Genomic DNA, 14555 nt, shown 5'->3' with positions numbered 1-14555 from the left:
GACTGTCCATGAAGAATGTGAGTTTATTGATTCAAAATCTATGAGTTTGGGTAGTTTTAAATTCTTAAATTGATGATTTCACCTATTCTATAAAGTGTGCATGTAAGGTGTTTGATAAAATGCCTAGAATGATAGAATCATGTTCCTTATGGCTCAATAGTATCTAAATGATAAGTCAATGCTAACCCTTATGATGCAACACAATTACCATGATTTTATTATGTATTGACTGTTGTGTTATGCAACGTTCAGGATATTGAAATCATGCAAGTATGTACATGTTATATGCATTCCCTTCTATGGTCAAGACTATGATAACCATGTGAAGCATGAAATCCCTTATTTATGGCATTATGAATTATGGACTTTATTCCAATGATCAAGAAGTATTATGGATTGTTGGTGTTGGTCATGTATTCAGGAATGTCATGCCTTGTCAGTTTCTTTCTATCGACACCTGGGGGTATTTGTACCTGAAAAATATAGATGTGTACCTAGATCCATGTCATGTTTTCACGATACTCTCAGTCAAGCCATGTTTCATAGAAGTCAGTCAGTCATGTGACTCAGGAAATCTCAAAAATCTCATGAACTCAGTACTCAATAAGATCAGTAATCTCATGAACTCAGTCATTTATCAGATATCAATAGTATTTCGTAAGTCGATGGAATTTAGTAAACTCATTCTATGTACAGTCAGCCAATCATGTTCAGTCTCCTCAGATGGGAGTAGAAATTAGCACCGAGGGAACCCAAGGGTGGGAACACATACTGTCAGATAAGGGTGTGATTCTTAGTAGTCATCCTTGTGTTCCAAAACTATGTAGCCAGCATAGGTTGTGACATCAACACTATTAGATAAGGGTTGATGAGGTAGATAAACACTGTCAAATGAGGGCTCCACCATTCTCTTTTAGGGATCCTGTCAGATGAGGGCACCTACAGTTGTCCTTACCAGTGGCGCGGTATTGACACCCTTCCAATCAAGGCATAGATTGGACCCCAGCTCAACTGTTCTAGTGCATTTGGGGTACGTCGGTTCAATAATTATTCCCACAGTTTCAGTATCAGTCTTAGTAAAAGAACTCAAATCGTTCTTCATATTTTAGAACTGTCAGATACAGTCAACTCAGTCACAGTTTGGAACTCAGATAGTTTCATCAGATTTAGGACTTTCAGACACAGTCACTTATGTTATCGGTTATTTTAGTTATTGAAACTCCGGTATCAGTCATGCTAGATATCAGTAAATTCATGTCATCAGCATATAGATTCAGTTATCATGTTCTCAAGATCTCAGTTACTATGTATTCATGTGTGCACTCTCACATTCATATTAGTTAGTCAATTATTATCATTCATGCATATAAGCCCCATGTATTCAGTCTACCTCACACGTATACTCAGTATATTCTTTTGTACTGACGCATTTGCGCTATGGTGTTTTGTTTATGTTACACTATAGGTTCAGAGATATGACTTCCAGATCAGCAGCAACAGTAGCATTCCAAGGTTCAGAGTTTTTAGCAGTGAGTCCACATTCTCCGAGGATGTGCTCTTATTTTATCATATCAGTTCAGTTTTTAGTTGATGGAGTTAGTTGGGTACATGTCCCATCAACTCCTTAGTCAGACATTTTAAGGCTTTCAGACGACTTTAGTAGTTTTCTTATTTTTCAAACTTCAGTATTTCAGTTTTGTTTGGTATCGAGATACTACTCTATGTCAGACGTTATTGTTATTATTCAGTTATATTCATTATTGAACCTTGCAGCCTCTCAGTGCATGTTTCTATATTTTCATGTTATATTATACAGTGTACAGGTATAGATATCAGTCATGGGTTAGCTTGTGGTCCTTCGGTGTCATAAGCACCATGTAGTATTCCAGTTCAGATAATTGGGGCTTTACAAACTTGGTATCAGAGCCTAAGGTTCAATAGAGTCCTAGAAAGTCTGAAAGCCGCATCTAGTAGAGTCTTATACATGGATGTGTTGAGCGCCACATTTATGTGCAGGAGGCTATGAGATATTTTAAGAAAAGTTTCCCTTCTTTCAGTATTCATGTCATTCATGTGAGCATAATTACAAGTCAATCTCTCAGTCTAATCTATTTCTCCTCTTGATTTCAGAACATGCCTCCAAAGAGAAGAAACTAGTTAGCTCCTCAGCCCGAAGATCCTTTGGACGAGTATGTTTCTCATACGAAATTTAGAACTGCATTTATCACTCTTTCTCAGTCAGTAGCTACCCATAATGAGTGGCTAGCAGTTATTCCAGCCAACTCAGTGGCCAACTTAGCCATATCTAGGATTTGGGACTTTACCTGAATGAATCCTCCAACATTCCTCAGGTCTAAGGTATATGGAGACCCTCAGGAATTCATTGATCAGGTCCAGAAGGTGACAGATATTAGAGGGGTGACTACTGTTGAGAGTGTTGAGTTAGCTACATAACAATTGCAATATGTGGCTCATACTTGGTACAAACAGTGGAAGCCCGAAAGGGTAGATGGTGCAGGTTCTATAAAGTAGGAGTTTGTCACGACTTTCTTTGATAGATTATTTCCCCAGGAGCTGACGGAGGCCAAGGTTATACAGTTCATCAACCTCAAGTAGGTCAATATGATGGATAAAGAGTATTCTCTCAGGTTTACTCAATTAAAAAGATATGCCCCTCATGTGGTTGCAGACAACAGAGCTAAGACGAGCAAGTTTGCTTCAGGGGTAAATGATAGCGTGGTTAATGAGTGCAGATCTGCCATCCTAAATAGTGACATGACTTTATCTCAACTCATGACTCAAACTCAGTAGATAGAGGAGAAAAAAATTAAGTAGAGAAAAAAGAATAAAAAGAAAGCTAGGACAGGCAGCTTCAATTTTAGACAGCCTAAATTAGAAGGAGAAAATCTTTTCCTGTTTCATCCTAAGTCATCAGTTCTAGCTCCTTCTACAGCCAGTGCTCCAGTTCCTAAGTTCGGAGAGGGTAACAAAGATAGAGGGCCAGGCTCTAAGTCTCAGGGCAGCGTCAGCAATACCCGAACTAATCCCCTATATCAGACTTGTTGTAAGAACCACAAAGGTGCTTGCAGAGCTGGTAGTAATGTCTATTTTGGTTATGGCAAGACAAGACATAGAGTCAGAGACTGTCCCCAGTCGGGTTATCAGGATCAGCATAACCGTTCTATAACTCAGTCTGGTCGCCCAAACCAGCAGTGCGCCACTTCTAGTGTGACTAGTGGGCAACGCCCAAATCTTCTTTATGCTCTTCAGACCTGACAGGATCAGAAAAATTCTCTTAATGTTGTTACTAGTATGTTACAGATCTTTTATGTTCACATTTATGCTTTGCTAGATCCAGGTGCATCCTTGTCTTTTGTTACTCCTTAAATAGCAGGAAATTTTGGAGTCAGTTCCAAAATTCTAGCAGAGCCCTTTTCAGTCTCTACCTTAGTGGGTAAAACCATCATAGTTTGACAGGTACACAGGAACTACCCGTTTATGATATTTTAAAAAATCATGTCAGCAAATTTAGTCGAGTTAGGGATGACTGATTTTGATGTCATTCTCGGCATGGATTGGCTTCATTCCTTCTATGCCACAGTCGACTGCAGAAATAGAATAGTTTAGTTTCAATTTTCAAGTGAACCCATCCTAGAGTGGAAGGGTAATACTTCAGCGTTCATATGTCAGCTTGTTTCCTACCTTCGGGCAAGGAAAATGATATCTAAGGGGTGTGGTTATCATATCGTGTATGTTAAGAACTCTAGTTCTAAATATCCTAGTCATAAATTAGTCCCAGTGGTTAATGAGTATTCATATGTCTTTCCCGAAGATCTTCCAGGCATTCCTCCTAAAAGGAAAATAGACTTCGGCATAGACCTTCTTCCAGGTACTTAGCCTATCTCTATTCCGCCATACAGAATGGCACTAGCAAAACTCTAAGAACTGAAAGAATAGTTGAAGGATCTCTTAGATAAGGGATTCATTAGACCTAGTGTTTACCCGTGGGGCTCACCAGTCTTATTCGTGCGCAAGAAAGACGGTTCCCTCAGAATGTGAATTGATTACCGTCAACTCAATAAAGTCATAGTCAGGAACAAGTATCCTCTTGCCAGAATAGGTGTCTTATTTGACAAACTTCATGGTGTTAGTTATTTCTCTAAGATAGACCTCAGATCAGGCTACCATCAGCTCAGAGTTAGAATATGACATTCCAAAGACAGCTTTCCGTACTCAGTATGGTGACTTAGAATTTCTAGTCATGTCCTTTGGTCTTACCAATTCCCCAGTAGATGATTTTTTGGCCTGTTCCCACACAGAGCGTAATCATTCAGACCATCTCAGAACAGTACTTTAGACTCTTAAAGATCATCAGCTATTCGCCAAATTCAGTAAGTGCAATTTTTGGCTAAAGTCAGTAGTGTTCCTTGGTCATATAATTTTTGGTGATGGCATTAGAGTAGATCCTCAGAAGACCGAAGCGGAAAGAAATTGGCCTTTCCCTGTCTCTCCATCAGATATCAGGAGTTCCTTAGGCTTGGCTAGCTATTATAGACGATTTGTTGAGGGATTTTCTTCCATTGCATCCCCTATGACCAGATTGACTCAAAAGAAGGTCTAGTTTCAGTGGTCAGATTCTTGTAAGAGTTTTCAAAAATTTAAGACTTGACTCACCTCAGCTCCAGCTCTAGCTTTTCGAGATGGTTCAGATGGGTTCGTAGTGTATTGTGATATATCTAGAGTAGGTTTGGGTTGTGTCCTCATGCAGCATGGTAAGGTCATAGCCTATGCCTTCAAATAGTTAAATCCCCATGAGAAGAATTATCCTACTCGTAATCTTGAGTTAGCAGCCATAGTATTTGACTTAAAGATTTGGAGGCATTATCTCTACGGAGTTCATTTAGATGTCTTCACATATCATAAGTCTTTAGTATGTTTTTTCTCAGAAAGATCTCAATCTTCATCAGAGAAGGTGGTTAGAGCTCTTGAAAGATTATGACATAATCTTTCTTTATCATCTGGGAAAGGCCAATATCATGGACGACGCTCTTAGTAGACTGTCCATGGGCAGTGTTTCTCATGTGAAGGACAGTAAGAAGGAGTTAGTTCAAGAATATCATCAGCTTGCCAGACTAGGCATTCGGTTAGTCGATTCTTAAGAGGGCGGTGTATGTTTTTAGAGTAGTTTAGAATCATCTCTAGTTTCCGAGGTAAAAGAAAAGCAAGATAGGGAACCTAGCTTTGTAAAGCTAAAAGAGTTAGTTCAGAATCATAAAGTAGAGGTTTTCTCCCAAGGGGGAGATGGTGTTCTTAATTATCAGAGTCGTCTGTGTGTTCTAGGTGTAAATGATTTGAGGCAGCAAATTCTTGTAGAAACGGATAGTGCATGATACTCTATCCATCCAGGGTCTACTAAGATATACCGCAAATTATGGGAGATCTATTGGTGGAGGGGGTGAAAAGAGATGTTGCAGAGTTTGTGGTTAAGTGCTCTATATATCAGCAAGTTAAGATAGAGCATCAGAAGCCTAGTGGTTCCATGCAGGAGTTCACTATTCCTACTTGGAAGTGGGAAGAAGTAAACATGGACTTCATGACGGGTTTGCCTTGAACTCATCATCAACATAATTTAGTTTGGGTCATAGTAGATCGAATGACCAAGTCAGCTCATTACCTTCCAGTTCATACCTCTTATTTAGCCACAGATTATGCCAAACTCTATATTAGGGAGGTGGTCAGATTACATGGTGTTACATTATCTATCATCTCAGACAGAGGTACCCTGTTCACCTCTCACTTCTAGAAAGTATTCCAAAAGGGTCTTAATACCCAAGTTCATCTTAGTACAACCTTTCATCCTCAGACAGATGGTCAAGCAGAAAGGACCATTCAGACTTTAGAAGATATGCTAAGGGTGTGTACAATTGATTTCAAGGGTAGTTGCGATGACCACTTGCATTTGATTGAGTTTTCATACAACAATAGCTATCATTCCAGTATTCAAATGGCTCAATTAAAAGCTCTCTATGGTAGGAGATGTAGATCTCTAATCGGTTAGTTCAAAGTTAGTGAGGCCTCAGTCATAGGGCCTGACTTAGTGTTTGATGCCTTAGAGAAAGTCCAATTGATCAAAGAAAGACTTTGAGCTGGTCTGAGTCGACAAAAGTCTTATGTAGATATGCATAGAAAAGATCTCGAGTTTGTGATTGGTGATCATGTCTACCTCAAGATATTTCCCATGAAGGGAGTGAAGAGGTTCGGAAAGAAGGGAAAGTGAATGATGATTATTCCATGAGGAGTTTTCAATATTTTCACTTTTTTTCATGTGGAAAATACAATAAGCTTTCCATCGATATAAAATTCGCCCAAATCTAACACCCGGGCAAAGAGTTAGAGCCTTTTTAGCAAGATAGTATATCACCTGAGCGTCCAGCGCGTTGCGGAGATAGCGCAAATGGCAATTGTCAATTTCCAGTATTGCTCCACGATAGTGGCATGTTTCTCCAAACTTCCAGGTCGCATATAAGGTAGCAACGCGATAGTTCCGGGTTGCACCCCCGTGCAATTTCCCATTTGTCACTTTCCAGTGACTTGGTGCAATAGTGGTGCATCGTGCCAAGGATAAAAATTAGATAATTTTCTCAGAAATTAAAGACGTGTCCTAGGGTTAAAAGGGTTAATTTCCCAACCCCATATAAGCCTTATAACATGAGATTTGGCCATAATTCAGCACCTTATACTCAATTACTCTAAAAAACTCTCAAGAACAAGCCTTAGGGTTTTCATAGAAGGTTCAATTCCAAGGGAATTCATCGTCAAATTTCAAGAATCTCTCCTTCAATCTTCACGAAATCATAAACTAAGGTATGCGTAGTGTTCATCCACAGATCCCTTTCATTCGTAGAGTCCAAGAATCATGTTTTAAATAACCTATTTGGATTTGCTTGTTGTGATTTGATCATGTTCATATTAATAGTTGTTATTTATGTTTCAAGATGGTGTCTTGATCACTTTCCATGAACAATGTGAGTTTGTTGATTGAAAACCTATGAGTTTGGGTAGTTTAGATTCTTAAATTGATGATTTTACCTATCCTATAAAGTGTGCATGTAAGGTGTTTGATAAAATGCCTAGAATGATAGAATCATGTTCCTTATGGCTCAATAGTATCTAAATAACAAGTCCATGCTAACCCTTATGATGCAACACAATTTCCATACTCTTGTTGTGTATTGAATGTTGTGTTATGCAACGTTCATGATATTGAAATCATGCAAGTATGTACATGTTGTATGCATTCCCTTCCATGATCAAGACTATGATAACCATGTTAAGCATGAGATCCCTTATTTATGGCATTATGAATTATGAGCTTTATTCCGATGATCAAGAAGTATTATGGATTGTTGGTATTGGTCATATATTCTGGAATTTTATGCCTTGTCAGTTTCCTTCCATCAAGTCCTGGGGGTACTTGTACCTGAAAAATATAGCTGTGTACCTAGATCCATGTCATGTTTTCACGATACTCTCAGTCAAGCCATGTTCCATAGAAGTCAGTCAATCATGTGACTCAGGAAATCTCAGAAATCTCATGAACTCAGTACTCAATAAGATCAGTAATCTCATGAACTCAGCCATTTGGCAGATATCAATAGTATTTCGTAAGTCGATGGAATTTAGTAAACTCATTCCATGTACAGTCAGCCAATCATGTTCAGTCTCCTCAGATGGGAGTAGAAATTAGCACCGAGGGAACCCAAGGGTGGGAACACATACTGTCAGATAAGGGTGTGATTCTTAGTAGTCATCCTTGTGTTCCAGAACTATATAGCCAGCATAGGTTGTGACATCAACACTATCAGATGAGGGTTGATGAGGTAGATAAACACTGTCAAATGAGGGCCCCACCATTTTTTTTGGGGATCCTGTCAGATGAGGGTACCCACAGTTGTCCTTACCAGTGGCACGGTATTGATACCCTTCTAATCAAGGCATAGATTGGACCCCAGCTCGACTGTTCTAGTGCATTTGGGGCACGTCGGTTCAATAATTATTCCCATAGTTTTAGTATCAGTCTTAGTAAAAGAACTCAGATAGTTCTTCAGATTTCAGGACTGTCAGATACAGTCAACTCAGTCACAGTACAGAACTTAGATAGTTCCATCACATTTAGGACTGTCAGACATAGTCACTCATGTTATTAGTTATTTCAGTTATCAAAACTCTAGTATCAGTCATGCTAGATATCATTAAATTTGTGTCATCAGTATATAGATTCAGTTATCATGTTCTCACGATCTCAGTAACTATGTATTCATGTGTGCAATCTCACGTTCATATTAGTCAGTCAGTTATTATCATTTATGCATATAAGCCCCATGTATTCAGCCTACCTCATACGTATACTTAGTATTTTCTTTTGTACTGACGCATTTGCTTTATGGTGTTTTCTTTTTATGTTACACCATAGGTTCAGAGACACGACTCCCAGATCAGCAGCAGTAGCATTATAGGGTTCAAAGTTTTAGCAATGAGTCCTCATTCTCCGAGGATGTGATCTTATTTTATCATATCAGTTCAGTGTTTAGTTGACAAATTTAGTTGGGGACATATCCCATCAACTCCTTAGTCAGACAGTTAGAGGATTTCATATGACTATAGTATTTTTCATGTTTTTCAGACTTCAGTATTTCAGTTTTGTTTTGGTATCGAGATGCCACTCTATGTTAGATGTTGTTATTATTATTCAGTTATGTTCAGTATTGAACCTAATAGCCTCTCCGTGTATGTTTTCGTATTTAAATGTCATATTATGCAGTGTACAGGTACAAATATTAGTCATAGGTTAGATTGTGGTCTTTCGAGGCCATGAGCACCGGGTAGTATTCTGGTTCAGATAATCGAGGCATTACAAGTATTCATTTTAGACCTCAGTAAATTCAGTCAGTTAACAAAATTCAGTAGTATTCCGTTAGTCAATGGAACTCAGTTCAGTTTTGTTAGAAAGTATAATCAGTAACAGTTCAGTCAAGCCTGGTATGAACTAGGAATCAGTTCAGTGTCTATTTAGTTAGGAGTAGGATTCAGCACTGAGCAAACCCAGGGATAGGGGCATTCCTGCCAGTAGAGGGTTTGACCCTTAATAGCAATTCCTGCGTTATAGAACTATGTAGCCAATGTAGGTTGAGATATCTTCCTACCAGACTAGGGTATATACATCTCATATGAGTTTTCCTGCCAGCGAGGGTTGACGAAAGAGCTTTCTATCAGAGAGGGTTAACTCTTAGTTGTCTTTTCCCATGGCACGGTACTGACACCCTTCCAACTGGGATTACAGGTTGGACCCCAATCTATTCAGAAAGGGGAATATCAATTAGATGATTACCTTCCACAGTTACAGTTACGGTCTTTAGAATAGAACTCAGTTTAGTTCAACAGAAATTAGGACTGTCAGACACAATCACTCAGTTCAGTATGTAACTCAGAATATTTCCAAAAATCAGGACTATCAGATACAGTCACCTAGTTAATAGTAATAAAATATCAGTAAAGTGAGATATCAGTAAATTAGTAATTCAAAACTCATTATCCAATGTTATCACGACCTCAGTTACAGTTTACGTATTCATGCATGAATTTTCATTTAGTTATACTCATGTTATTTAGTCAGTATTGTTCATGCATATGAACCTATGCATCTCATCCTACCTCACTTAGCATACCAGTATATTTAAAGTACTGATATATACCTTTCTTTTGTGCTATGATGTCTCATATCATAGGTTCAGACGTACGGGCTCCCGATCATACTTGGAAGCACGATCCATTAGCAGCAGACTAGTGGTGAGTATTCATAGTCCGAGGACATAATTATTACTTCAGTATCTCAGTTTATCAGTTTTTAGTAGTTGGGGTTAGTTAGGGGTTTGTCCCTTCAATACCTTATTCAAATAGTAGAGGCTTATCAGACTAGAGTATTTCAGATAGGTGTATCAGTATTCAATTTTCAGTACTTAGTATTTATTTACAGTTTTGAACCTTATGGCAAGTTTCTGCCTAATTTCTTCATAATATAGTATTATTATTTAGTTATTGCAGTAGGTACCAGTCATGGGTTAGCTTGTGGTCCCTCGGGATTATGGGCATTGTGTAGCATCCAGGGTACAAACTCAAGGCGTTACATACCCTACCTAAAATCGATATTCTAGAGCTTCTGGCGCAGTACATTCGGCCATCCATTGCACAGATCAAAAGATATCTATATAAGTTCAAAATAAGGCTCTCAAAGCCACCAAAAATCATAATATCAGACAAAGGCCACCAAAAACCATCGAGAATTATGGAAATAACCTCCAGACTCTTGAAACACCACAATGCAACTACGGGGTAGGTGAAGACAGTCAAATCACATAAAATCACAAATTTCATCAAATTTTTAGGTCGTTACAACTAAGTATCATATTGTCACACCTAAATAACTAGATTGTGTGAGCGCCTACTCTAATCCGCCTAGATAGTGGAATACCTTCCACCAAATAAAAAAATGTATAAATTATGAAAGAAAGACATTAATCTCTTAAAAAATACTATAAATTTTATTACAAATTCCTCAAATACATAAATGAAAGTCCTTTACCTCGAGGACCTATACTAGATATGTAGAAGATCTTCTAATATAGTAAAAGATACAAAAAAAGATACAGCTCCCATCACATGAATAAAATGAGTAGAAGCAGCTAGAGTTCACTATCGACATCACCTAAGAAACATCTACTAATTTTGCAATCAAACTATACCCTAAAAAGGGTATAACAAGAGTAGTATCAATACAATCACATATATTGGTAGGTATCATGGACGACCAGGGTTAGACTGTAAACATCATATAGAAATCATAGAAAGAAAGCATGACAACTTATATAGAAATTTAATTCACAATATTTCTTTCACCCATTTGTGTTATCTCTCACTCTCTCTCATATTACCTAAGAGTATTTCCATTATTATTCTCTCTACTAAGTTTTACCCAATTCATTAGAAGTAGGCAATCTGTATCATTAAAATTACCCTTATACTATTCACTGTTAATCTTACTAATCATATGTCACTATTCACATCAGATGTCATCTATCATAACTCTAATTTGTTTAACCCTAATAGTTATTATTAGTTACTCTATTTCACTTACACCTCAACTGCTATGCACATAAATTAGAAATAACACATGGATTCACCGTTAACTAAATTTAATACTCAATTGGGGTGAAATATAGTATTAAGCTTATGGAACTAATTAATATACTATCTTGACACAATCAAGTCAAGTAGATAGAAAAATTATCTTCAAAAATAGTATTCATTCCAATCCAAATTTCATGAATAATTCTTTTATTACACGACAAAAATAGTAACTCATTTCAAGTGCGAAATAAATTTACTGAATCACACAAAGATCCAAATATATTGCCAAGTAACTAGACCATTTAAGGATCCTAAGAGAATGAAACAACAATATGACTCAGTTCACTCAAAGGAACCATAAAATACCTCAGCAACTAATAGGTCCACACAAGGAACCATAATACAATGATTAATAAATTATAACCTAATTCACTCAAGGAATTGTCAAACTCTCTAATACTTTGTACACACAAGGTAAGGGTCTTATGGTTGCACATTATCAATGACCCGTATCAGTCCGTGTAACAAATAACCCAAATATCTAGTGTCCACCACCCTAATTACAAACTAATTTATGCCACCCGTATTCCAACGTCCTCATCCTTGTACTCCTTAAATTCAACCAATTTCATGATGATGACCTATACTGGTTCATGTCATAATAACAACCCATGTCATGCAGTTATAATCAAAATATGAGATAATACAACCACACTTGCCCTTTAAAACAAGCCGTCTTACACAAACTCAATTCATGTGATTAGCAACTTGTAATATTATCCAACCAATACACATTCACATCATGCATTGCTGCAAGTAGACAAATACTCTAGTCATTTGGTCAAACTCAAGTACATCATTTTATGTAAAGAACAATTATTCTTTAACACATGAAATCACAAGTATGCCCGAAGGCCAGCCAACAACTTATAATTCAGGCCTTATCAATTCATATTCCTTAATATGTCCTAAGACCAATCCAAGACTTATTCAAGTAAGAATTATTAAACCATATACATAAAATTCAAATATTCATTTTAGGAGTGAGTGAACAATCCACCAAATGGAGTTAAAACTCCTGTTGAACATTCATAAATTCATTCTCTAATTGGACCTTTTTTATTTCTATTAAGATTAGTAAATTCCACAATTATCTAGTAATCTTGAAATTTATGTCATTACTAGGTTCAACACCTTACTCCAACAGCCAATTATTCTGCATTCAACTCTATTCAACTTTTAGTTCTAGCTTTAGCCATACACCTTTATACATCTTATTTCCTAACACCTTTATGCATCTTATTTCTTAAAACTTAGCCAAACTTGACTTTAGGCTCTTAAGATATGCAACTACCTACTCTTATCATAATCAAATCTCATAGCTTTCTTTAAGCAAGAATATCCCATATTTAAAACACACACAATATCAAATCTACCCTTTTTGAGGTATTAAACATATGTTTTACATATTACAAGATCACACAATTCCTTTATTGGTACCCACATTTATATATTCACTTTATAATTCATTGAGTAAGTCATACAATTATAAAATACTCATCAAGTTATCCATAAAATAACATAAAAATACCCAAACTCTATGCTCGTAGGGCTACCATGATTTTTCTCATCAAATTTATATCACGAATATGTTGTCTAACCATAGTCTATTAGTCATATTCCATAACCTACTTAGTCACTAAGCTACTTCAATAAGTCAACTATTCAATAGATGCTCTTACTTTTTCGTCATTTTTTTGAATGTTAAATCATATAATAAACAACAATTATAGGAGTAATTAATCAACCAGATTTCGAACAAATACTTTGGAAATTCACATCCACTAATTCTACCTTAATAATAGTACACAAGATTACCCAAGGGTGGATTAATCATTAACTAGTTATATCATACTCAATCGATCTCCATTACTAAAATTTTAAAGCTAGGGATACCATTTTTATTGAATTCCAAGATCCCAACCATCAATTTTCATGATTTGGAATTGTTAATTTATAATCTAGATGAAATCTAAGTTAAAATACACATATCCACGGTTTTCACCAATTTTATGAACCTAGGGTTCTAACCAACCTGAACTTTACCATAATTCTCCATTCTAATTATCCTAGAAGATGGACATATTAATCAATGATAAAGGGAAGTAAAAATGTTACCTCAATGAAGATTTTTCACCCCAACATTGAGAAAATAGCCCCCGAGGGCTTTGGAATAAAATTTTGGAATTTATGAATTGAAATTCCACCAAAATAGGCTTATTTACTGCCTTTGTCTCACTATAGCAACTTGATTCCCCTATAGCAACCTCAACTTTTTAAAAACAAACAAGTTTTAGTAAAATAGTCTTAAGTTCTTACTCTGGTGTTGAATAAATAAACGGTTGATGGATATGGAAACAAGATTCAGAGATATTTAATTTGGTGGATATTGGGTCCCATAACGCTTTATATTATAGGAGGAATGCTCATTTGAAGTTGACCCTAGTTTAAACTTATCCCAAAACTCAATTAGTAAGGACACTTCTAACTTAACTTTGTGCTGGGGGGTATTGTATGATAACCTGAATTCATATCTAATGTACTCCGTAGTAAGGAATTGATCCTAACACCTATGAAGAATGAGATTTTTGTGCCTTTAACAAATATATTTTTAGTAACAACAGAATGAATTATTACATTAGATACCAATTTACCATTCATTCATCTCCAAATTACATTGGGTGAAGAGAAACATGAGGTCAAAATGAGAAAGACACTACTTTCAGAGTTGCTCATATTGTACCTTACTTATCCAGCCACTATTGTTTATTAACTAAACCATCTTTTATACTCGACCTCTCTATCAATGCTTTTCAAGACAAGAAGATATGGGGAAAACATTTTTGCTCAAATTAGTTATTTCTCTCATAGTGGTCTAAGAATAAAACCTTGAGAGTGCATGTTGAGATGACATTTGAACTTGGATAAAATAGAACATTTACTCCATCAAGTTCATTATAGCATCTCAGTTCTTACTATAGAGGCCTCACTATATAGGATCTGTCCGCTATAGCAAGATGAACTATTATTGACTCTAGCTATAGTAGGTTCGTGGTAACAACTTACCTTTTTCTATAGAAGCATAGGTGAGGCACTACACCAAATACTACACCTAGATACACCAAATGTCTCTAAGCCACACAACACCAGAATTTCATTAGAACCGATGCTAGCCTGAGATTTTATCGACTTTCATCCTAGGAAAAACTTTACCTAGGAACTTACACCCTAACCAATGCTATGACAAATATACCACCACCAAATACTACACCATGATTTCCCCTGGGACATCTACTTTATGAATCTTTTTC

This window comes from Capsicum annuum, chromosome 4 (genome assembly GCF_002878395.1).
Source record: "Capsicum annuum cultivar UCD-10X-F1 chromosome 4, UCD10Xv1.1, whole genome shotgun sequence".
NCBI lineage: Eukaryota > Viridiplantae > Streptophyta > Magnoliopsida > Solanales > Solanaceae > Capsicum > Capsicum annuum.
This window is presented reverse-complemented; position numbering follows the sequence as displayed.